Source organism: Saccopteryx bilineata, unplaced genomic scaffold, assembly GCF_036850765.1.
Source record: "Saccopteryx bilineata isolate mSacBil1 unplaced genomic scaffold, mSacBil1_pri_phased_curated manual_scaffold_22, whole genome shotgun sequence".
Lineage (NCBI taxonomy): Eukaryota > Metazoa > Chordata > Mammalia > Chiroptera > Emballonuridae > Saccopteryx > Saccopteryx bilineata.
In genome coordinates this window covers 107,683-131,603 of record NW_027095448.1, presented here as the reverse complement: position 1 = coordinate 131,603, position 23,921 = coordinate 107,683, and positions in this window count along the sequence as shown.

Sequence of the window (23,921 nt, the reverse complement as noted above, 5' to 3'; positions counted from 1 at the left end):
ATTTTTTTTGTAGCAATCGTGAAGGGGATTATTTTTTTTTTAGTTTGTTTTCTAATATTTTATTGTTGGCATAGAGAAACGCCTTGGACTTTTGTATGTTAATTTTTTATCCTGTGACCTTACTGTATTGGTTTATTGTTTCTAGTAATCTTTTTGTGGAGTCTTTCGGGTTTTCGATGTATAGGATCATATCATCTGCAAAAAGTGATACCTTTACTTCTTCTTTTCCGATATGGATGCCTTTTATTTCTTTCTCTTGTCTGATTGCTCTGGCCAGAACTTCTAGCACCACATTAAATTAGAGTGGATAGAGTGGACAACCCTGTCTTGTTTCTGATTTAAGGTGGAAAGTTTTCAGTTTTATGCCATTTATTATGATGTTGGCTGATGGTTTATGATATATGGCCTTTATCATGTTGAGATATTTTCCTTGTATTCCCATTTTGTTGAGTGTCTTAAACATAAAGTTGTGTTGTATTTTATCGAATGCCTTTTCTGCATATTGATAAGATCATGTGGTTTTTATTCTTTGTTTTGTTGATGTGGTGTATTACGTTAACCGTTTTACGTATGTTGAACCATCCTTGAGATTCTGGGATAAATCCCACTTGATCATGATGTATTATTTTTTAATATGTTGTTGTATTTGATTTGCCAGTATTTTAGCATCTGTATTCATTAGAGATATTGGTCTGTAGTTTTCTTTTTTTGTTCCATCCTTGCCAGGTATCGGTATTAAGGTTATGTTGGCCTCATAAAATGTGTTAGCAAGTACTGCTTCTTCAATTTTTGGAAGTCTTTCAGTAGAATAGGGACCAAGTCTTCTTTGAATGTTTGATGGAATTCACTAGTATAGCCATCTGGCCCTGGACTTTTATTTTTGGGGAGGTTTTTAATGTTTTTTTCTATTTCTTCTCTACTAATAGGTCTGTTTAGACTTTCTGCTTCTTCATGACTCAGTCTAGGAAGGTTGTATTGTTCTAAGAATTTATCCATTTCTTCTAGGTTGTTGAACTTAGTGGCATAAAGTTTTTCATAGTAATCTACAATAATTCTTTGTATATCTACAATGTCCGTGATGATTTCTCCTTTTTCATTTTGGATTTTGTTTATATGAGTTCTTTCTCTTTTTTCCTAGGTAAGTCTTGCCAAAGGGTTGTCAATTTTGTTGATCTTTTCAAAGAACCAGCTCCTTGTTCTATTAATCTTTTCTATAGTTTTTCTGTTCTCTATTTCATTTATTTCTGCTCTGATTTTTATTATCTCATTTCTTCGGATGTTTTTGGGTTGTTTTTGTTCTTCTTTTTCCAGTTCCTTAAGGTGTGAAGTTAAGTGGTTCACTTGGGCTCTCTCTTGCTTGTTCATATAGGCCTGAAGTGATATAAACTTTCCTCTTATCACTGCTTTTGTTGCATCCCAGAGATTCTGATATTTCGTATTTTCATTTTCATTTGTCTGTATATATCTTTTGATCTCTGTGCTTATTTCTTCTTTGACCCATTCATTTTTTAAAAGTATGTTGTTTAGTTTCCACAATTTTGTGGGGTTTTTTTTCTCTTTTTTGGAGTTGAATTCTAGTTTCAAGGCTTTATGATCAGAAAATATGCTTGGTACAATTTCAATTTTTCTGAATTTGCTGATGTTATTTTTTTTTGGCCCAACATATGGTCAATTCTTGAGAATGTTCCATGTACACTAGAGAAAAATGTACACTCTGTCGCTTTGGGATGAAGTGTCCTGTAGATGTCTATCATATCCAGTTTCTCTAGAGCTTCATTTAAGGCCACTATATCATTATTGATTTTCTGTTTGGATGACCGATCTAGAGCCATCAGCGGTGTATTGAGGTCTCCAAGTATGATTGTATTTTTGTCAGTTTTTGTTTTTAGGTCAATAAGTAACTGTCTTACATATTTTGGTGCTCCTTGGTTTGGTGCATATATATTAAGGATTGTTATGTCTTTTTGATTCAGCATCTTCTTAATCATTATGCAATGACCATTTTTGTCTCTGAGTACTTTTGCTGTCTTGTAGTCAGCATTATTAGATATGAGTATTGCTACGCCTGCTTTTTATTGGATGTTATTTGCTTGGAGTATTGTTTTCCAGCCTTTCAATTTGAATTTATTTTTATCCTTGTTGCTTTGATGTGTTTCTTGTAGGCAGCATACAGTTGGATTTTTTTAATCCATTCTGCTACTCTGTGTCTTTTTATTGGTGAGTTTAATCCATTTATGTTTAGTGTAATTATTGACACTTGTGGATTCTCTATTGCCATTTTATAAACTGCTTTCTGTTAGTTTTGTATCTTGTTTGATTCTTTTTTTTTGTTTTAGTATCATTTGTTTTTGTTTGTTTGTATTCCATACTTCTTTCCTCTGTTGCTACCTTTTTTAAGTCATGTGCTTTTGTGGTGGTTTTTTCAAGGGTGGTTACCATTAAGTAATGAAAAGGGTACCTACCATATTCATTGTAGTACCCTATCTTGTGAGTGTTTCTGCACTTCATCTTTTTTTGCTACTGTTAATCTCTGTCCTCTTCCCTTTTTTTTTTGCTTTTTTTGTCACATAAACACAATTAAATTTGGTTTTATTGTGTTCTTGGTGGACCTTTTACTTGTAGTTTTGTTTTGTTCTTTGGATCTGGTTGGAAAACCCTCTTTAGTATTTCCTGGAGTGGGGGTTTTCTGATGATAAATTTTCTCATCTTTTCTGTATTTGTGAATGTTTTTATTTCTTCTTTGTACTTGAAGGATAACTTTGATGGGTATAGTATTCTTGGCTGAAAGTTCCTCTCTTTCAGGACTTTAAATATTGGGGTCCACTCTCTTCTAGCTTGTAGAGCAGGGGCCCCAAACTTTTTACATAGGGGGCCAGTTCACTGTCCCTCAGACCGTTAGAGGGCTGGACTATATAAAAAAAACTATGAACAAATCTCTATGCATACTGCACATATCTTATTTTAAAATAAAAAAAATGGGAACAAATACAATATTTAAAATAAAGAACAAGTAAATTTAAATCAACAATCTGACCGGTATTTCAATGGGAACTATGGGGCTGCTTTTGGCTAATGAGATGGTCAATGTGCTGACCACCAGTGAAAGAGGTGCTCCTTCTGGAAGTGCGGTGGGGGCCAGATACATGGCCTCAGGGGGCTGCATGTGGCCCATGGGCCATAGTTTGGGGACCCCTGTTGTAGAGTTTCTGCTAAAAGTCTGATGATAATCTAATAGGCCTTTGTTTATATGTTGTATTCTTCTTTTTCCTGGCTGCCTTGAGAATTGTTTTTTTTTTTTTTTTTGTCATTGGTTTGTGCCATTTTCATTATGATGTGCCTTGGAGTAGGTTTGTTGTGGTTAAGAAAACTCGGTGTTCTGTTTGCTTCTTGAATTTTAATATACAATTTATTTTTATTTATTTATTTATTTATTTATTTATTTATTCATTTTTAGAGAGGAGAGAGAGAGAGAGACAGAGAGAAAGAAGGGGGGAGGAGCTGGAAGCATCAACTCCCATATGTGCCTTGACCAGGTAAGCCCAGGGTTTCGAACCGGCGACCTCAGCATTTCCAGATCGACGCTTTATCCACTGCACCACCACAGGTCAGGCCTGCTTCTTGAATTTGAGGCTTTAGTTCTTTCCACAGGCTTGGGAATTCTCGTCAATTTTTTGTTTAAATAAATTCTCCATTCCATTTTCTCTTTCTTCTCTCTCTGATATACCTATTATTTTATGTTATTCTTTTTGATAGAGTCAGACAATTCCTGTAGGGCTTTCTCATTTTTTTTTTAATTTTTGAGGCTCTCTCTTCTTCTCTCTGTTGTGCATCGTGTTGCTTGTCTTCTATGTCACTAATCCTACCTTCTATCTGGCCTGTTCTATTAGCTAAGCTTGTTACCTCATTTTTCAGTTCATGAATTGAGTTTTTCATCTCTGTTTTATTTGTTTTTATAGTTTCAATTCCTTGCTAATATATTCTTTGTATTCGTTGAGTTGGTTTCTGAGCTCCCTAATTGCCTTTCTGTGTTTTCTTGTATATCTCTGAGTATTTTTATGATTTCTATTTTAAATTCTCTGTCATTTAGCTCCAAGGTTTCCAATATATTAAATTTTTTCTCCATATATTTTTCCACATCTATCTGTGTTGCTTTTCTTTCTTTTGTATCCATGATATTTGATTTCCTTTTTCTTAATGGCATCTGAGAGTGGTCTTGTTGATAGCACTATTGAAAATTAATAAAGAATAAAAAGTAGAAAAAAATAATATAAAAGTATAAAAAATTGAAAAAAACACAAAAAAACCCAATAATAATTTATTATTTTCCTCTTCTTTTCTTTCTTCTCTTTCCCTCCTCTTCCCTCCTCCTTAGGAAAATATTGTGATAAACTGTGAATTATATTATGCTAAATGAAACATAAACTACCAATCACAGAGGGCCTGAGTTGGGGGGAACTGTTTAAGAAGCAAAAAAAAAGTAGGGACCCACAAAATGCAAGAAAGGAAAAAATTTGGGTCAAGCATAAAATGATTTACTTGTAAGTAATGGTCGACTAAGAGATATAATGAGAGGGATAAAAGAGAAACCAGAAAAAGAGGAAAAAACAAACTATTGTATTAAGTGGAGCAAAGACTGAATAGAATGGAGATCCTGGGTTGGGAGGAATGCTAATGAGTTAAAAAGCGAAGTAAAAAGCACCCAAAATGGCACAAAAAAATTGTTTCCCAAATTAAATAATTTATTTTTCATTGAGGATTGAATGACAAGAAAATTAAAAAGAGAAAAGAAGAAACTAATAGAAATGGAGAAACAAGAAAAAGGGGAAAAGAAAAGGAAGAAAAAAGAAAAGAAACAAAAAGAGATAGAGAGAGAGTTAAGGGTTTTGGAGTGTAACCCTCATGGAGAGTAAGGAAGAAGAAAAGAAATAAAATGAAACACTTATGGGCAGTGTAGTTCAAGAAAAGGAAAGAGTAAGACTGGCAGAGAATATAAGGACCTGGCTGGAGGAAATTGAAATAATACTAATAAAAGCAAGAGGATGAAAGAAACAAACGTACAAAAGAAATAGTGGAACAAATTATAGTCTGTACATTTTTCTTGAATTTGAGAGGTTAACTTCTTCCCTTTTCTTATCTCTCCCTCTTCCTGGTCGGTGACTCTGTACCCCAGGCTCTGCCCCTGTGGCACACTTAGGTAGGGATTTGCAGTTGATGAGACTCTACAGCAATGTCATATATTTGGCTTCAGTCTCTTTGGTAGTCAAGGCTTGTTAGCATTTGCAGGCTCCAACAATGAGAGAGTCCATTTTCCTGGAGCTTCTCTCCTAGTCTCTTCTTCCTGAATTAGCAGCCTGATGATCCACCTATGAGGCTGCTGCTGCCTCAGACTTCACCTTTAGGGTGTGAAAGTCTTGGATACTCCAAAAATATGTTTTTCTGTCTCTGGTTGTTGAACTTGTTGAAATTTTGAGATTTTTTGTTCCGTGACCTCACGGCGCCATTTCTATGACATCACTCCCCTAACTTTTTTTAATCCCCGTGTTTTACAGTAGGAAACTGGCTATGGGCTTTGGTTTACAATTAGTTCTCACTGCTGTTTTGTTGTTGTTTTTGAGGGAGAAGCAGAGAGAGACAGAAACATTGAGATGTTCCTGTATGTGCCTTAACCAAGGAATCAAACCGACAACCTCTGTAATACAGGATGATGCTCTAACCAACAAAGCTATCTGGCCATGTTTTAATTTTTGTTGATTTATAGAGAGACAGAGAGAAGAAAAGAGAGGGATTGGAAAAATTCATTTGTGGTTCCACTCAACCGTGGACTCATTGGTTATGCCCTGACTAGAAATCAAATCCACAACCTTGATGTTTCTCGTGGATGTTCCTAAGCACTTGAGCTAACTGGAAAAGGCTCTCTGCTATTTCTTTCCTTTTTTCCTTTTATTTAGTGAGACAAAGGGAGGCAGAGAGGCCAACTCTTGTATGCGGAATCCACCCGGCAAGCCCACTAGGGGGCGATGTTCTGACCATCTGGGGCGTTGACCTGTTGCTTAGTAACCAAGTTCTTCTTAGAGCCTGAGGTGGACACCATAGAGCCACCATCAGCACCAGGAGCCATCTCGCACCAATTGAACCATGGCTGCAGGAGATACATGGACGTAGCACTGCACTGCAAATACATCAAAAGCAATTCTTCAAAGATTCACTATGCGGTTATAGCCACAGGCAGCAAACTGAGGATACTGTCTTTTATTTTTTTGTATTTTTCTGAAGCTGGAAACACGGAGGCAGTCAGACAGACTCCTGCATGCTCCTGACTGGGATCCACCTGGCATGCCCACCAGGGGGCGATGCTCTGCCCATCTGGGGCATTGCTCTGTCGTGACCAGAGCCACTCTAGCGCCTAGGCCAGAGGCCACAGAGCCATCCCCAGTGCCAGGGCCATCTTTGCTCCAATAGAGCTTCAGCTGCAGGAGGGGAAGAGAGAGACAGAGAGGAAGGAGAATGAAATGGGTGGAGAAGCAGACGGGTGCCTCTCCTGTGTGCCCTGGCCAGGAATCGAACCTGGGACTTTCGCATGCCAGGCCGATGCTCTACCACTGAGCAAACCAGCCAGGGCCGAGGATACTGTCTTGACACACAGTAGGAAGAAACCAGCTGAGAATAGCTCTCCCCTGAACCATCTCATTTCAATATTCTATGAGACTCCCTTTTAGGAGCCGCCCAATTACCCAGACCCTTCATAACACTCCTCACTGCGACACACTGCTCATCCACTCCTGGAAACATTCACAGACTTTGTGGATACCTCTTCTATACTTCTTCCCCACGTTCCAATCCGCACCCTCTCCCTTCCCACAGGACCCACACACAGGGCAGAAGCGGCACCACGCTTTTGGCTTTTTTCTGCCCCAGTCTCCCAGCTCCCTTCCCTGTGACTCACCCACTCAGCCCAGTGGACCCCACAGACTCCCTGGGACAACCCCCAACCAAAACCCTTTCTCGCTTCTCTCCCCCCACAGGAAATCCCTGGACACTGCCCAGACTCACCGAGAAGTTTCCGCGATGGGTCTACGACGCTGGCAGGAACCGCAGGCCCTGCTCATATCAGTGGGAATGCATGCCCTGTAGGCCTATGACTGAAGACTCCCCAAGAGGGTGCCATTCTTTCCAAACGAATGTGAATGAACTATCTGAAGACTCCATAGCTCTATAACGGAAGGTTATGAGCCCCCATTTACATGTAATTATTTTTTTAGAATCTAGTAACACTCATCCTTGTTCCCATAGAGCTATGTCATGCAAGTCAGACTAAGAACTGGTTCTAAGAACACCAATGGGCACCTCCTGCGACATGACAAATTCATGTTTTCATGTGCACATTGTTCGCCCTCACAGACAGAGTGCCAGCAGACACTTCGCATCCAAATTCATGACATGTACATTTTTGTGCTTCTTTTATTTTTGTTTTTTGGTTTTTTTTTAATTTTAGAGATGAGAGAGGGAGGGAGAGAGAGAGACCGAGAGAGAGAGAGAGAGAGAGAAACTGAGAGAGAGAGAGAGAGAGAGAGAGAGAGAGAGGGAAAAGTAGCTGGAAGCATCAACTGCACCACCACAGGTCAGGTGTTTTTTTTTAAATAATATCTCTTTCTCAATCAAGGATTCCCTCTTTCTAAACTCAAATGTCATTGATGTGACAAATGCTATTTCTTCCATCACAACGACCATGATACATGAATGAATTTTTTTTTTTTTTTTTTTTTTTTTACAGAAAGGACATGAGCAGGCTCTGAACACTTCTTTCTAACATGCAGAGAGGATCCGCTCTTCCCTGGACTGCCGCGCCCTTCGCCGTCCCCATGCCTAGCTGTTTTTGCCACTACCAGGGCCCCGCTGCACATTGCAGAAAGTTTGCAATAAGAAACCTTTTTCTCCCTCTCCAATCCCTATTCCCTCTCCTTCACCTTGTGTCCGGGAGCCTCACCAAACCGTCCTGACCTGCCTCACACCATTCTAGCTCCTCTCCATGCCTCACTATCACTCCCTGCGCCAGAATAAACCCTCCCCCTTTGCCGCACCCCGTGTTGTCCTTGAACCATCCCACCTGCTGCTCTTCCCGCTCCGCCCTGTCTGCCACGCCCTGCGTTATTTGCTCCATCTTATCTTGAACCACTTTCCCCTCCCCCCCAACCTGTGCATGCCTTGCACAGTCCCTGCCAAGTAGCCATCAAAAAGGCTGTGGTAGCCCCCCTGGACTCTAAGGGTGTTCCTTTTCCTTCCCAGTGCAGTCGGCCAGGGCGGGGTTTAAAGGACTGAAAGGACCCAGCACCTCAGTGTTCATGTGACTGTGAAGATGGCCAGTGTTCCCTGTTGAGCTGCATGCCGCTCTTGGACTTGGGGAGGGTTTGTCACTGCCTGTCTTGTCACCGCCTCTGTGTACATTTCTGCGAGTGCGTGTGTGTGTGTGTGTTTGTGTGTTTGCATGTGTTTGTGTGTTTGCGTGTGTGCACTGCTTCTCTGGTTGGTGCTGCTGGTCTTTCTGCCCGCCTCCAGGTTGTCTTGGCCTAGAGGCGCCCAAGAGACTGCACCAGCGGAATCTGTATTCTAGCCATTGTTTCCCAAAACTTGGAGAAATCTCAGCCTCAGCTCTCTGCTTTCCCAGCCCAGTTGGTGCAGGTTTCAAAGGCGCTGGATGGAAAAAACGATAGACCCATCTTTGGTCCGCACAACTGGAGAGACCTGTATGTTCCTGAGCTCCTTAGTCCATCTGCAGTAGGCTTGATTTTGTCATCTGTGAAAATGCTGCCATTCAGCCTACCCTGTGCAGGACCCCACGCTTAGGGCTGGGGATGCAAAACTCTCAGACTCATAAGGAAACTGACAGTTTAAATAAGGAACAATCACAGAATAAAAGAATATCTAAAGAAGCCATTTCAATGAGGTACAGCCCCACCTATTGGCACAGGGAAAATTCAGAAAGAAAGAGCTTAAAAGTGGGCTTCGAGTGATGTATAGGAGTTCATCAAATAGGAGGGAAGGGCGCCTGCGAATGTTGCCAAGCTTTTCTGGTTGTAGTGATAGAAACTTCATGCCCAGCGGGTGCTGAGTGAACAGAAAAGCAAGTTGTGATGGTGATAGTGGAATTATTTTGGGATTGAGATCTCCCTTATTCCTCAAAAAGGAAGATAACTTTCTTATCTTTCCAAATGATATGATGTGGTTACATTGAATGAGTGAAAGAACAAGTGTAAGGATATATAACCCTAGACCTTAGAAATAATCAGAGGCAAATATTGGATAGTTTGCTGGTTTGTTTCCAGACCAACCATGCAATAGAGTGAGCTGTAATCAAAATTGACTAGTGGAGGACTATTGCCTTTAGTTTTAAAAGAAAGAAAAAAAATAGGGCAACATCTATGAAGCACAATGAAGCTAAATACAATAGAATGAGGTCTGCCTATACAACCTTCTGGTTTTCTGCTTCACAGCTGTCTTCCCTTTATTCCTGTGTCTTCCTTCCACAGCTGGGACCCACTGAAGCAAGAGTGGATGCCAATGAGTTCTTCTAGACCCAAGTTTTCTTTGACATGGTCATGTGAACCAGCTTTTATGGAATCATTGAAGATTAAAAACAAAAACAGGAGAAACAGGCTCAAGTATCTAGAATGTTGTCATCAGAAAATTCAGGAAGATGCTATTTTCATCTCTGTTTCCTTCTATATTTATCATTGCTGTTTTCACATTATATTACAAGCAGGTGGTGGCCTTGGCTGATTGACTCAGCGGGAGAGTGTCGGCCCAGTGTTTGAAAGTCCTGGGTTCAATTCCTGACTCGAACACACAGAAGAGGCAGCCATCTGTTTCTTTAACCTTACCCGACTTTTTCCTCTATATCTTTCTATTCTCCTCCTGCAGCCAAAGCTCCATTCGAGCAAAGTTTGCCCCTAGGCACTGAAGAGGGCTTCAAATCCTCCACCTAAGGTGCTAGAATGGCTCTTGTTGCAAAATTCAATGCCCCAGATAGGCAGAGCATTGCCCCCTGGTGGGCATGCAGGGTGGATCCCAGTCAGGTGCATGTGTGGAGTCTGAATGCCTTTTGCTTCTAACTTTGGGGAAAAAATAATAATAAATAAATAACAAACAGGTGGTATTAGCCTTTTAGCATCTGTGGTCTCCAGAGTTCCTCACCTTACTGTTCTGTTCTGGTAGTTTTTCTCTGTTGTTGCACCTAGTCATTATTTGGCTTCTCCACATGACTTGTTGCTTTTAAGTGAAAGGGACTGAGTTTTAACTCTCACTGGCACTCCAGTGCCTAGAAAGGAGCTTAGCAGATAGTAGGTGCTTAGTAATATTTTTAGAATGAATGAGATAACTGAGACCTACAGAAAACATGTGTTTCCACCATGGTATTTGACTTATGTCAAGCTTTTATTTTCTGCCAGGCACTATGCTAAATGCTTAACAGTTAGCATCTCATTTAACTCTCATATAATAACCCTGCCTTTCAAATGAGGAAATAAAAGCATAAGTATGAAGCAGTTCACATAGTCATAGAGCATGCAAAGTGTGCTGAGGTGTTCAGCCCATCAGTTCGGACCTTACTCAATTGTCTGCTAGACCTCCAAACCTGAATTGAGGTTTCAGGGGTGTGTGCTCATCAAGAACCACTGTGTTGTCATTGGTCTCACAGACTCCCTCCTTTCACAAACTTTTTGGTTTTCTCTGATATACTGTGGCCTAGCCTAATGTATAAAATATTCAATATGTAGTACAGTGTGTATCATATTTCCTGTTACTCCCATGTAACTGCACCCTAAAAACTGCCACCATTTGGAATCATAATTTCTGCATCATTTAAAAATTTTATTGGTGGCAGAGAAAGTTTTGGATTAAGGGAGATCAAAACTATGTGGCTTGATTGTCACTAATGACTTAAAAATCATGGTTGAATTAAAAAAGCTGACTAAAAGCATTTAGTGGATTTTGGCTTTCCAATATGAGGTGTTAAATTTTGTAACTGGTAGTATTTCTACATATCCATATTCTCAGATATAAATAATTAAAAAATAGGGACTTATCAACATTTAGTGCATATAAATAACCTGGGATTTTGCTAAAATGCAGATTCTCATTCTGTAAGTGTGGGAACACTAGAAGACTCTCTTTGCTAGAGATTAAGGAACCATACTTGGAGTAGCCTGGGACTAGATGCAGCGAGTAGTGAAGGTGTGATATTTGGGCCTTTGTTCTGTGGCAACTGCCAAGGAACCAGAGGAGTCTCTTGGTACTGGGAGTATGGGGTGGGGTTTTGTTGACCAGTTCTTTTAGCAGGAAAATGTAAAAGATTTTTGTGAAACAGAGATTTGAGTTCTCTGTTTGCCTCACCAAATGTGCAGGCACTGAAAAAATGCAGTAGTATCTCACTCTGCAGCAAACACCAAGGAGCAGAAAGTAAATTTGAAGAGATAATGAAAAAAGTGATAAAATATAATCAAAATATAATGGTTTTACATGACTTCAGGGTGAATATTTTTACCCTTTTTTTGAGAGAGGGAGAGGGACAAACAGGCTGAAAGAGATGAGAAGCATGAATTCTTCATAACCTTAACCCTAAACCTAACCCTACCCTAACCCTAACCCTAACACTCACACTCAACCTAACCCTCTAAACCCTCACCCTCACCCTAACACTCATCCTAACCCTCACCCTCACCCTTATTTAACCCTAACCCTAACCCTATCACTAACCTCTGCCAAGTCCCACAGCCCAAGGCTCTGCACCCAGTGATCTCCTTCATCCTGCCCTATCAGGCTGGCTGCCATGACCCCGCTTCTCATCTCCCAGGCCCCAACTCCTCCAGAGGCTCTCTCTTTAGCGATGGCACTCAGCATGCCCTACCTGTCGGGCTCCTATTCCTAGGCCCTGCCCTTGCCCTTCCCCTCACTGCTTGAGAGGGCTCAACTGGCCTTTGGCATCAGTGGCCTTCAGGAGCCTTCAAGTGGCTCCAATCATTCTGTGCAGTTGAGAATGTTTTAAATCAGGACTCAACAGTCTTCCTCTCCTTAGCAGCCAGTCTGGTACAGCAGAGGTCCACCCTCTCTCTCCTTTCATTTCTCTCCCTGCACTTGCAGAGAAGCCCTGTGACTCCTGCACAGGCCGGTGACTCCTCTGGGAAAAGGGAAGTGCTTTTCATGAGTCCTTAACCCTCAAGCAAGCTCTTGCCACCAGACCAGGCCCCATGACCAGCATGAAGCAGGCTGTAGGGCAGGCTGGGCAGAACCAGCTCTCCTGGACCATCAGCTGAAATTTCAGCATGAACTTACCTCTTGGACTGATTTCCTTCTGAGAAGACAGAGCAATATCTAACTCCTTTTAATCCCTGAGGTTTACAGTAGGAAACTGGCTATGGTATTTGGTTTACAATTAGTTATCCCTGCTGTCCTTGTTCTTGTTTTTGAGAAAGAGGCAGAGAGAGAGACAGAAACATCGAGATGTTCCTGTATGTGCCTTAACCAAGAAATCAAACCGACAACCTTCGAGGTCTAGGACGATGCTCTAACCAATGAAGCTATCTGGCTAGAACTTAATTTTTATTGATTAATAGGGAGAGATACAAAAGAAAAAAGAGGGAAGGGAAACATTCATTTGTTGTTCCATTCAGCCATGGATTCATTGATTATGCCCTCACTGAGGATCAAATCCACAGCCTTGGTGTTTCTGGTGGATGTTCCTAACCACTTGAGTTAAGTGGCAGAGGCTCTCTGCTGTTTCTTTTTTTTCTCTATTATTTAGTGAGAGGAAGGTTGGCAGAGAGACCAACTCCCATATGTGGGATGCACCCGGCAAGCCCAGTAACAGGCGATGATCTGACCATCTGGGACATTGAATCATTGCTTAGCAACCAAGTTCTTCTTAGCGCCTGAGGTGGACACCATGGAGCCACCCTCAGCACCCAGTGCCAACTCGCTTCAATTGAGCCATGGCTGCATGAGAAGAATGGAGTTAGCACTGCACTACAAATCCATCAACAGCAAACCTTCAAAGAGTCAGTATGGGGTTATGGCTATGAGCAGAAAACTGAGGATACTGTCTTGACACACACTCTGGAGAAACCAGCTGAGAACCGCTTTCCCCTGGGCCACCTCATTTCAATATTCTATGAGATTCCACCTTATGTGCTGCCCCATGACACAGAATTTTTATAACACTCTCACTGCGACACACCGCCCCTGTTCTCCTGGTAACTTTCATAGACTCTGCGGATGCCTCATTTTTTTTCCCCTCCCTACCTTCCCCTCTGCACTCTCTCCATTCCCACAGGACCTGCACCCAGGGCAGAAGTGGGCACCATGCTCCAGAATCTCTTGTGCACCAATCTCCCAGCTCCCTTCCCTGTGACTCCCCCACTCAGCCACAGTGGTCCCCACAGGATCCCCTGGGACCTCCTCCAACCCAAACACTTTCTCACATCTCTCCCCCCACATGAATGCACTGGACACCACCCAGACGGACAGTGAGATTTCCGTGAAATGTCTACGATGCTGCTGAGAAATGTGGGCCCCATTCAGACCAGTGGGAACCCATTCCCTGTAGTCCTATGGCTGAAGTCTCCCCGAAAGTGCGCAATTTCTTCCAAATGAATGTGATCGACCTACCTGAAGACTCTATATCTCTATAATGGAAGGTTATGAGCCCCCATTTACATGTAATGTTTTTTCCGAGTCTAGTGCACTGTCATCCTCATTTCCACAGAGTTATGTCATGCAAGTCAGACTAAGAACCAGTTCTAAGAACACCAATGGGCACTTCATGTGACATGACAAATTTATGTCTGCATGTGCATAATGTTCGCCCTCACAGACAGGGTGCCGGCAGACACTTCGCATCCAAATCCATGACATGTACTTTTTAATATATATATTTTTTAATTTTAGAGAGGAGGGAGGGAAAGAGAGAGAGAGAGAGATAGAGAGAGAGAGAGAGAGAGAAAGATGAAAGTGGAGCAGAAAGCATCAACTCCCATATATGCCTTGACCAGACATGTGCAAGGCTCTGAAACGGCGACCTCAGTTTTCCCAGGTCGACGTTTTATCCCAGTGGCCCCAACAGGTCAGGCCTTTTTTGTGTGTTTTTTTTTAATAATATCTCTTTCCATATTCAAGGATTCCCTCTTTCTAAACTCAAATTTCACTGAGGTGACAAATGCTATTTCTTCCATCACAACGACCATGAGACATGAACAAAATTTCCTTTCACAGAAAGGGCACTAGCAGACTCTTTTCTGAACACTTTTTTCTAACATGCAGAGCGTCTCTGCTCCTTTCTGCAATGCCCCCGCCCATCACTGTTCTTGCCCCTCCCCGCGCCTCGCTGCACATTGCAGAAAGTCTGCTGTAAGAAACCCTCAGCTACCTCTTCAATCCCTATACCCGCTCCTTCAACTTGTGTCTGCACACCTCCCTGCTTCGTTCTTCCCTGGCCTCGCCCCATGCCATCCCTTCTCCTCCCCATGCCTCACTCTACTTTCCTGCACCATAATCACCCCGTGTGTCTGCCCCACCCCCTGTCAACCTTGCGCCATCCTGACCCTGCTCATTCAGCTCCGCCCTGTCCACCATGCCCCACGTTATTTGCGCTGCCACACCCAGTGCCTCTTTGTGCACCCACCCTGTGCCATCCCCACACACTCCACTCCTTAGGCATCATGGCAGCTGCTGAAAACACCGATTGACCTCTGCAGGCGCTCCTAGGCCCTCCAAGTGTGGGCGGCTGGAGCCCAGTCTAAAGGGCAGAAAACACCCAGGCTCTCAGCGGTCCTGTGATTGCGAAGATGGCCAGTTTTCCCTGTTGAGCCACGTGCCACTCTTGGGCTAGGGGAGGGTTTGTCGCTGCCTGTCTTGTCGCTGTCTCCCTGTGCATTCCTGCGATTCCGCGCGTGTGTGTGTGTGTGTGTGTGTTTGCTTGTTTTCATGAGTGCACTGCTCCTCTGTTGGGTTTTTCTGGTCTTTCAGCCCACCTCCAGCCTTTCATGGCCCAGAGGCGCAATTGAGGCCGTGCCAGTGGCATCTGGGTTCTTGCCATCATTTCCTGAACCTTGGAGAAAACTCAGCTTCAGCTCCCTGCTTTCCCTGCCTAGTTGGTGCAGCTTCCAGGGGTGCTGGATGCAAAGAACAATGGACCCAGCTCCGGGTCTGCACAACCTGGAAGACCTGTTTGTTCCTGAGCTCCTCAGTCCATCTAGAAAAGGCTTATTTTTGTCATTTGTGAAAATGCTGCCATGCAGCCTACACTGTGTAAGACCCCACACTGAATGCTGGGGATGCAAAACTCCCAGACTGTTAAGGGAACTCACAGTTTAAATGGGAAACATTCACAGAATAGAACAATATCTAAAGAAGGTATTTTGATGGGGTACATCCCCTGCTACAGGCACAGGGAAGACTTCAGAGAGGCAGAGCCTAAAAGTGGGCTTTGAGTGATGCATAGGAGTTCATCCAGTAGGGGGAAAGGGCTTCTGCAAAGGTTTCCAAGCTTTTATGGCTGTAGTGATTGGAACTTCAGGTTATAGCAGTTGCTGAGTGCACAGAAAAGCAAGTTGTGATGGAGATAGTGGAATTATTTGGGGGTTGAGATCTCTCTTATGCCCCAGAAAGAAAAATAACTTTCTGATCTTTTCAAATGTTGTGATGTGGTTACATTGAATGACTGAATGAACAAGTGTAAGGATATATAGCCCAAGACCTTAGAAATAATCAGAGGCAAACCTTGGATATTTTGCTAGTTTGAATCCAGACCAACCATGAAATAGAATGAGCTGTAATCAAAATTTACTAGTGGAGGGCTTTGCCTTCAGTTTTAAAAGAAAGAAAAAAAATAGGGCAACATGTATGAAGCACAATGAAGCTACACAGAATAGAATGTAGTTTCCCTATACAACCTTCTTGTTTTCTGCTTCACAACTGTCTTCCCAGTATTCCCTTTATTTCTGTGTCTTCCTTCCAAAGCTTGGACACACTGAAGCAAGAATGGATGCTGATGAGCTCTTCTAGACCCAAGTTTACTTTGACTTGGTCGAGTGAACCAGCTTTTATAAAATCATTAAGGCTTAAACACAAAAACAGTAGAAACAGCCTCAATTAATTAAAATGTTGTCATCAGAAAATTCAGGAAGATGCTATTTTCATCTCTGCCTCCTACTATTTTTACCATTGCTGTTTTCACTTTAAATTACAAACAGGTGGTGGCCTGGGCTGGTTGGCTCAGCGAAAGAGCATCAGATCAATGTGTGGAAGTCTAGTTTCAATCCCCGGCTAGGACACACAGAAGAGGCACCGATCTGCTTCTTCAACCTTCCTCCACTTCTTCATCTTTATCTCTCACTTGCCTTTCTGCAGCCAAAGCCCCATTGCAGCAAAATTTGCCCCATGCGCTGAGGAGTGTTCCATGGCCTCTGCCTCAGGTGTGAGAATGTCTCCTGTTGCAACAGAGCAATGCCCCAGATGGGCAGATCATTGCATGCTGGTGGGCATGTTGGATGGATCCCAGTCCAGTATGTGTGGAGTCTGACTACCTTCCCACTTTTAACTTTGGGGGAAAAATAATAATATATAAATTAGAAACAGGTGGTATTAGCCTTTTAGCATCTGGAGTCTCCAGAGTTCCTCATCTCATTGTGCTACTCAAGACATTTTTCTCTGTTGTAGCACCTGTCATTATTTGGCTTCTCCACCTGACTTGTTGCTTTTAAGCAAAAGAAACTGAGTTTTAACTATCACTGGATTCCCAGTGCCTAGCATGGAGCTTAACAGGTAGTAGGTGCTCAGTAATATTTATAGAATGAATGAGGAAGCTGAGGCCTACAGAGAACATGTGTTTCTGCCATGGTTTTTGACTAAGGTCAAGCCTTTATTTTGTGCCAGGCACTATGGTAAGTGCTTAATATGTAGCATCTCATTTAACTCTCATATAATATTCTGCTTTTCAAATGAGGAAATAAAAGCATAAGTATGAAGGAGGTCACTTTGTCATAGTGTTTGCAAAGAGTGCTGAGGTGTTCAGCCAATCATTTGAGACCTTAATCAATTTTCTGCTGGACCTCCAAACCTGGATTGAGATTTTTGGGTTATGTGCTTGTCAAGACCCACTGTGTTGTCATGGGTCTCTCCAGACTCCCTGCTTTAACAAACTCTTTGGTTATCTCTGATATATTGTGCCCTAGGCCAGTGTATATGGTATGGTGTGCATCATATTTCCTGTTACTCTCATGTAACAGCACTTCAAAAATTGCTACCCTTTGGAATCAGAATTCTACATTATTTAAAAATTTTTCTAGTGACAGGGGAAGTTTGGGATTATGGAAGATCAAAACTATTTTACCTCATTGCCACTAATAACTTATGAGTCACAATGAGTTAAAACAGCTGACAAAAAGCAGTTAGAGAATATTGGCTTTCCAATATGAAAAGTAAAATTTAGTAACTGGTAGAATTTCTACATATCCATATTCTCAGATATAAATAATAAAAAATAGGGACTTGTAAACATTTAGGGCATATAAATAACCTGTGGTTTTGCTAAAATGCAGATTCTCATTCTGTAAGTCTGGAATACTACAACACTCCCTTTGTTAGAGATTAAGGAACCATACTTGGAGTAGCCTGAGACTAGATGCACTCAGGAGTGGAGGTGTGAGATGTGGGCCTTTTTTCTATGGCAACTGCCAAGGAACCATAGAGGAGTCTCTGGGGACTGGGATTATGGCATGGGGGTTTGTTGACCAGTTCTTTTAGCAGGAAAAAGAAAAGGATTTTTGTGGAAATAAGACTAGAGATCTCTGTTCTCCTCAAAAAATATACAGGCACTGAAAATAATGCTGTAGTATCTCACCTTCAGAAAACACCAAGGAGCAGAAAGTAAATTTGAGGAGATAATGAAAAAAGTGATTGAAAAAATTCACAATATATGACATGATTTCAGTGTGAACATTTCCCCTCATTTTTTTTGAGATAGACAGAAGGACAACCAGGCTGGGAAAGATGAGAAGTATTAATTCTTCCTAACCCTAACCCTAAAACTACCCCTACACTAACTCTAATTCTAACCCTAAAATTCACTCTCACCTTCACCCTCACCCTCAACCTAACCCTACTTACACTCACCCTCACCCTAATCCTCACACTAACCCTCACTCTCATGGTTACCCTCACACTATAGCTCACACTAACCCCCAGCCTGACCCTAACCCTAAACCTAAACCTAACCCTTGCCAAGTCCCACCTTCCAAGTTTCTGCATCCAATGATCTTCTTCACTCTGTCCAATCAGGCTGGCTGTCATGATCCCGCCCCTCTTCAGCCAGGCCTCATATCCTGCAGAGGCTCCATCTTCAGTGATGGAACTCAGCCGGCACTACCTGTCGGGGTCTTTTTCCTTGGCCCTTACCCTCATGGCCTAAGAGGCCTCACCTGGCCTCTGGCCTGAGTGGCCTTCAGGAGACTTCAAGTGGTTCCAATCACCCTTCACAGTTAAGAATGTTTTAAATCACGATGCTACAGGCATCTTGCCCTTAGCAGCTGATCTGGAAATGCGGAGGTACACCCTCTCTCTCCCTCCGTTCCTCTCTCGGCACTTGTGGGGACGCCCTGTGTCTCCTGAAATGGCTAGTGGTTCCTCTGGGGAAAGAGCAGTGCCTGGTGCGAGTCTTTCACCCTCAAACCAGCTCTTGCTTTCAGAACAGCCCCAGAACAGTGCACAGTGGCCAGCAGGGCAGGGTATTCGGGACAAGCTCCCCTGCCCCATCAGCTGAGATTTCTGCATGGAGCTACTTTGTGGACTGATTTCCTTCTGAGAAGACAGGGCAATACCTAACTCCTTTTAATCCTCAAGTTTTACGAATTAGACAAGATGAATTAATTGTGTTTGATCCTAAAAAAAATGGGAGTCATCTTTGAAGACTTATGATAGAATGGATATAAGAGATTGAGTGCCTGAATCCTTCAAAGTAGTCCACTATATTACATCATAGGGTCTGTCCCCCTGAGGTGTCAGCCCCAAGAAGGCAGGGGTGGGTAAATGTAGGTTAAATTAACAGTCAGTAATACCTAAAACCTTCAAATAGTTTTTATATTGACATTTTTATACCTGAGGCTAAATCTACCATCAGCATGTTTTAACCTCATCAGTTAGGGTCCTGTACCACTGTGCTGACAGAGGGCCAGCCAGTTCCTGGGGCTATTTTGTCATGGCTACACATAAAGTATCTTCATTGAGTCACAAATCCTGCTTTGTTCAGGCCATGAAATGGAAAAGGAAACTTATGTGTTAAAAGCCAGTATATTACTTTACAATAAGAAATATAAATGATTAGGAGAACAGATAATGAGAGTTGCCAAACTTGGCATCTTCTATGACACAGAGTTCTAAAGTCTCAGTGATGACATTTCATTTTAAAATCACTGAAGTCTGTGCCTCTTTGATGCCTTGCAAAATTTCTTGTCATTGTCAGCCAAAAGAAATTTCTATACTCTGTCCCAGCACCTGCTCAGTCTGTGGACATTTTTTTTTTACTTTCTTTGGATTTTATTTAGTATTCTGGTTCTAAGTATGGGTGGAAAGGCTGTGTATTTTAAGTTTTTTTCCCCCTAAAGTATATTCATCACTACCATTTCCATAGGTTTTCTTATGTAGTTTTTATTTCCATTAATTTTAAAATATTTTGTAACTTGAATTGTGATTTTGAGGGAGGGTTATTTAGGAGTGAATTTCTTAACTTAACAAAGGAAGGGTTTTTTAGTTAGTTTCTATTACTGATTACTAGATTAAGTGTAATGACAACAAGAAACATGCTTTATATCATTTCAAAGGTTTGAGGTAGTTTAAACTTGCTTTAAAGATCATACAGGATTGTCTGTGGTAAATGTTTTCCAAGTGCGCTTCTCTGCTGCCACCTCATGTGCACCTTGGAAATAACAGCTCAGATCAGTTCACCTGGAAAAATACAGCAGTTGGGTATTCAGCATTATCTATGAATGTTGAATCCAATGCTCTATAGAAGATACTTTTATAACAGTAAATATAACAAATTTCTAGTTACTATTTGCTACTTGTTTCAACATTAACTGTAGTGAAAGCAAGAGACATACTTGATATCATTTTAATCCTCTGAGGTTTGCTAGAACTTGCTCCATAGCACATACAATAACGGTCTCTGTTACATGTGCTTCTCTGCTGCCTCCTCGTGTGCATTTTGAGAATAACAGCTCAGAGCAGTTCACCTGGAAAAATAGAGCAGTTGGGTGTTGTGCATTATCTATCAATGTTGAATCCAATGCTATCTAGAAGATATTTTAGAACTTGTAAATATAAGAAATTTTTAGTTACTGTTTGCTACTTCTTTCAATGTTTACAGTAGTGAAAGCAGGAGACATACTTGATATTATTTTAATCTTTGGATGTTTGCTGGAACTTGCTCCATAGCACATAAATTAATGGTCTCTGTTACATGTGCCTCTCTGCTGCAACCTCGTGTGCATCTTGGGAATCATGCCTCAGTACAGGTTCAAAAGAAAGTTTTGGTAGAGAGGTTTTTCTATAAATGTTGATTTCATTTTGCCATTTCAGTAAACTTTCTGTGTATCCTTAGAGGTTTGTTTTTTGGGAATCTATCGGTTTATCTAGGTTTTTCTTTCCTTCCAGGCATGCTTTCATAAACTTTTTAAAGTGCCTATCATATACCAGGCACTGTGCTAGGAAAACATGTCCCTGCACTCAATGACTTCCCATTCTACTATTTTTACTTTTGTCTTTTGAACTTCTTTTATTTAAATCTTCTTAATGTATTGTAAAATAAGATGTGCTTTGATTTGACAAGTATATTGAATTTTTACAGCTTTTATAATATAAAAACTGTCTTCTTATTGCTAAAGTGCAATAAAAATGATAAGAAAAACAATACAAAAATTTTCAAAAAGAGATATCTACTGTTAATATTATGACCTTTTTTATATTCTTTGTGTACCTGTTATATTTCTCTATCTATATGTACTCAGATACATTTTGTGTGTGTACATCTGTGTGCATAGATGTGCATTGCAAGTGAGCATATCTCTCTATGTCCACAGTGTCTCTGATTTGCATATATCTGTGTATGTATGCAAATGACTATTTATTCATTCATTCAATAAACACTTATTTTGTTTCTATTTTGTGTCAGGCACTGTGCTAGACACTCGTGTCCTATAGTGAATAAGAAAGATTCACTTTCTGTCTTTATGAATACTCTACTGTCATGGGGAAGAAAGAGGAAGGATAAATATACATGAATAAAATAAGTGAAAGTGTGACAAGCACTAGATTTGGTAATGCAATGTCTTTGGTCCCAGTTTAGATTGATCGTGGCAAGGTTCAGTATATCAGATTTTCAGAAGACAGAACTGAGACATAAGTCTCAGTTCTTCAGCTATGCATGTTCTCAGCTATAAAACTGAGAAAATTTACAAGTGATAAAACAAAGACCCTGGGAGGTGTTCTATGACCAAAAAAACCTATCTTGTAAGTGGTGACCCCAGCTCGGATAAATTCTGATGTACAAAGTTTAGGAGGTCTCTCAGTCTGGACTGCTGCAACAGCACAAGAAAAAGTGCATGTTAGAAAAAGGGTCACTGTGTGCTAAACAATTAGAAATAGTGTTTATGCCCCTGACTTTAAAGAGCAAAGAAAAGTCTTCTGGTGTTGTCACCACAGCAGACTAGATTATTATTTAATTTTTTAATGACCTCAGGTTTTCTCTAGTAATTTTTTTCCCGAAAAAGACAATGGCTTGCTCTCACAAGAGAGGTCAGTAATTAGAGCATTACACCCATACACTTATGTCATAGATTTGGTCCTGGGTCAAGGCACATATAGAAACAAATGGGTGATTCTGTTTATCTGTCTATCTGTTTCCCCCTCTTCCTTCCTCTAACATTAATAATTAAATAAAAGAAAAAATGACAATGGCTTTTTTATTGTTGTTTTTGCATCTTAAATTGTATAGAGAAATGAATTACATTTTTCAAAATATCACCCCAAGAGGATATAAGTGGTAAGGTTGTAAAGTACCATATTTCCCCAAGTATAAGATGCCTCCCTGTATAAGACGCACCTTAATTTTGGGAAATAAAATTTGAAAAAATAATAACAAATGCGAATAAACAGGAAATGCATGTAAAATATACTACAACCATTGTATAAGATGCACCAAGTTTTCAAACCCGACATTTTTTAAAAGTAATAAGTCTTATACATGGGAAAATATGATATACACAATCCAAATGTCTCTGTGAACATTACTTTTTTTCATTTTTTTTTTACTGAGACAGGGAGAGAGTCAGAGAGAGGGATAGATTAGGAAAGAGAAACAGGAATGGAGAGGGTTTTTTATTATGTGCCAGGTCACAGATCAATCATCAGTTTTTCATTGTGAAACCTTAGTTGTTCATTGACTGCTCTCTCATATGTGCCTTGACCAGGGGGCTACAGCTGACTGAGTGACCCTTTTCTCGAGTCAGTAACCTTGGGCTCATGCTGATGAGCTTTGCTCAAATCAGATGAACCCCCGCTCCAGCTGGCGACCTTGGGATCTCAAACCTGGGTCCTCCGCATTCCAGTCAAATATCCACTGCGCCCCCGCCTACTCTGGCTGTGAACATTATTTTCTTTTACTTTCTCTGGATTTTATTTACTATCCTGGTTTTTAGTATGGGTGAAATGTTTGTGCATTTTAAGGTTTTTTTCCCCTAAAATGTATTCATCTCTACATTTTTTCATAGGTTTTTGTTATGTAGTTTTTATTTTTATTGATTTTAAAATATTTTGTAACTTGAATTGTGATTTTGAGGGCATAGTTTTTTGGTGTGAATTTCTTAATTTAACAAAAAGGCTTATTTAGTTAGTTTCTATTACTGATTACTAGATTAAGTGTAATGACAACAACAAACATGCTTTATATCATTTCAAAGGTTGAAGGTAGTTGAAATTTGCTTGAAATAACTTACAGGATTGTCTGTGGTAAATGTTTTCCAAGTGCGCTTCTCTGCTGCCACCTTGTGTGCACCTTGGGAATAACAGCTCAGAGAAGTTCACCTGGAAAAATACAGGAGTTGGGTGTTGTGCGTTATCTATCAATGTTGAGTCCAATGCTATCTAGAAGATACTTTAATAACTTGTAAATATAAGGAATTTCTAGTTACTGTTTGCTACTTGTTTCAATGTTAACTGTAGTGAAAGCAAGAGACATTCTTGATATTATTTCAATCCTCTGAAGTTTGCTGGTACTTGCTCCATAGCACCTACTATAATGGTCTCTGTTACATGTGCTTCTCTGATGCCACCTCATGTGCAACTTGGGAATCACGCCTCAATACAGTTCTAAATAAAAACGTTTGGTAGAGATGATTGTGTACAAACATTGATTACAATTTGCCATTTCTGTAAAGTTCTTGTGTATCCTTAGTATTTGTTTTCTGGGAATCTCTCAGTTCATCTTGTTTTTCTTCTTTCCTTCCAGCCATGCTTTCATAAAGCCTTTGAAAGTGCCCAGCATATACCAGGCACTGTGCTAAGAAATCATGTCTCTGCACTCAATGACTTCCCATTCTACTATTTTTACTTCTCTTTTTTGAACTTCTTTTATTTAAATTTTCTCAATGTATTTTAAAATATGATGTGCTTTGATTTGATGAGTATGATGAATTTTAACAGCTCTTTTATTATAAAAACTGTATTCTTATTGCAGAAGTGCAACAAAAATTGATAAGAAAAACAAAACATTTTTTCATACAGAGATATTTTCTCTTAATATTATGACATTTTCTTTCCATATTCTCTGGTTACCTATTATATTTCTCTATATGTATGCAGGTACATTGGGTGTGTGAACATCT